This window comes from Grammomys surdaster, unplaced genomic scaffold (genome assembly GCF_004785775.1).
Source record: "Grammomys surdaster isolate TR1022 unplaced genomic scaffold, NIH_TR_1.0 65, whole genome shotgun sequence".
In the NCBI taxonomy this organism is placed as follows: Eukaryota; Metazoa; Chordata; class Mammalia; order Rodentia; family Muridae; genus Grammomys; species Grammomys surdaster.
Window position 1 is genome coordinate 19,647,213 of NW_021604567.1, and position 2,786 is coordinate 19,649,998.

Genomic DNA, 2,786 nt, shown 5'->3' on the forward strand with positions numbered 1-2,786 from the left:
GTTACCAAAGACATAGCATTAGGGGCTAGGAGTGCAGTTCAGTAGAATATCCACACAGCCCGGAGGAGGCAAAGGCCCTGGGTCCCATCTCCAGCACTGGTTGCAGAGGGTCATAGTAAGAGGGGACAAAGAGAACTAGGATGTCACTATGAATTGGCCCTGTCAAGGGGAGGGTTTGAGGCAGAAGAAAAGGCTCTGGGACCAGTAGTTAGTATGGCTGGCAGCGAGGACAAGTTGGCTGGAGGCTTAGATGGAAGCTGACCAGAAAACGTCAAGTCAAAGAACCCGTTTAATGCTCCCCCTGGACTGTGGAAGAGGGGGGAAAAGGAATGGAGGAAGAAAGTCAGAAGTCCCAAGGGGATGGAGCGTTTTGTTTTAAAGGACTACCTCTTGGGTCTGTCCCTAATTTTCTGGATTTTGTTTCTGATTTAAAGGGAGAGGTTTTAGGTCGCCCCCTGAGAGTCTGCATATTTGTGGGATTCAAATATTTCTTAATTAGGTGCTGTCTCTTTACAGAAAGCAAAGACGCCTTTTATTTCATTTTACTTTGCCATTTTAATTTACTCCCTTTCGTGTTTAATAACTAGGTAGGGAAATGCTAAACAGCTGCTGTGAAATATTACAAACCCTGCTTCCTGAGAGGGCTAAGAGGAAACTTTCCAAAACTATCTTGGGTCCCAGAGGTGGACACTTGTGGAGACTCCACAAATCCCAGGCTTGGCAAGCCAATCACTGGGGGTGCTCTTCCTTCTAACCAGCGTGGCTCCCTCCTGCCCTCTTCTTTGGTGAATGCTGGGGTAAGGAATTATGGGATTAGAGAGAGGGCTGGCCAGTCACTAGTTGCAGAGGCTCACACATTTCCCTTATACCAGTGACCTGTCCTAGGGCCTCACTAGTTTAACGGTTCAGACTATGTCATCCCAAAGCAGAGAAATTGCCCCTGTTAATGCTCAAATTAAGCTGGACGTAAGTTTATCAGTTGTAATCCCAACACTCCAGAGACTGAGGCAAGAGAATGATCAAAAGTTCGAGACCAGCCTGGGCTACACAGTGAAGTTCAGGTCATTCTGGGCTATAGAGACCTTATCTTAAGCCAACAAGGAAAGGAAACTCTTGGGAAGTCAGAAGGGGAAAGGGAGAAGGAGGAGGAAAAGAGGAGGCAGGGGGGTGGGAGCAGTTGTGGCTACCACTATCATCTAAAAGCAGAAGTAGCCAGGAGAGTGTTCAGGTTGTCCAGCGTTCGTATTCTGCTCTTAGATTGAAGAAGGAAAGGGCTGTGGGTTTTTCTACAGCTGAAAATATAGGGGGTGGGGGTGGGGGCATGTTCCAGGACTGGCCCTTTAGCAAAGGGTTGTCTGCAAATTATAGAAGTTTCCCAAGGGATCTGGAGCACAAGTTTGCAGGGCAGACAGGGCAGTAGTCTCCGTCTACAGAGCTGTGTATGATGCTTATTCGCTCATTTTGTTGGCAAAAGAGCCTGTCATAAAATGTAATACTGACTATAAAACAAATCAGCGCTTTGAAACGACTTGCTTCAGATGTTTTCATAAATCCCTAATGGCTCACGCGCTGCCTGCTATTGATAATATTAATGTGTTAATAGTTTCTCTAAAGCAGGAGTGCTGGTAGGTCTGGACACACACACACGCACCCCATACACATACATACCAGACACACGTATACATACACACCACACACATACAAACCTCATATGCACCACACTATACATACATTCACATCCAATATACAAACACACACACCATATACACCACACCCCCATACACACACATACCATATATACACGTACATATGGCACACATATACATACACACACCTCATATACACATACCATACACACATACATACACATATACACACATTCCATACACCTACACATACCATACACACTCATAAACACACACACCTATACACATACACACCACACATATACATTCACCACACACAAAATGTACCTTACACACACACACCATACACGTATACGTATCACACATTCCCATACACGTACATACAACACACATACCACACACACCACACACATACTACACACACATATATACACACATATCCCATACATACACACACACTCCACACACACATACACATACATACACACACATACACACCATGCATATACACATGTACACACATACCTCATACACATACATACATACCACATACACACATATACATACACACACACTAGAACATACATATGCACACACACATTCCCACACACAAACATACATCTCTCCACATTCATATCCACAAAAATGGGAATTCCACAGAACTGGAAGATGATATTCTGCCTCACCTTTGAATTCTGGCTGCACTTTGCTGACTGTGGAAAGCCAGATTCAAATGAGAAAATTTGATACTTAAATATACTTGAGTAGTTCCTCTTCCTCCTCTTCCTCCTCCTCCTCCTCCTCCTCCTCCTCCTCTTCTTCTTCTCCCTCTTTCTCTTCCTTCGCCTCCTCTTCCTCTTTCTCCTCTTCCTCTTCCTTCCCCTCTTCCTCTTCCTCTTTTTTCTCCTCTTCTTCCTCCTCTTTCTCTTCTTCTCGAGACAGTAGCAGTCCTGGAACTCACTATGTAGACTGGCCTTGAACTCACACAGCTCCATCTCCACAGTGCCAGGATTAATGGTGTATGCCATCACAAGTGGATGGTATTTATATTCTTGACAGGAACAGCGTGTGTGTGTGTGTGTGTGTGTGTGTGTGTGTGTGTATGGTGAGTATATGTAAGGGGTATGTGTGTATGTATGT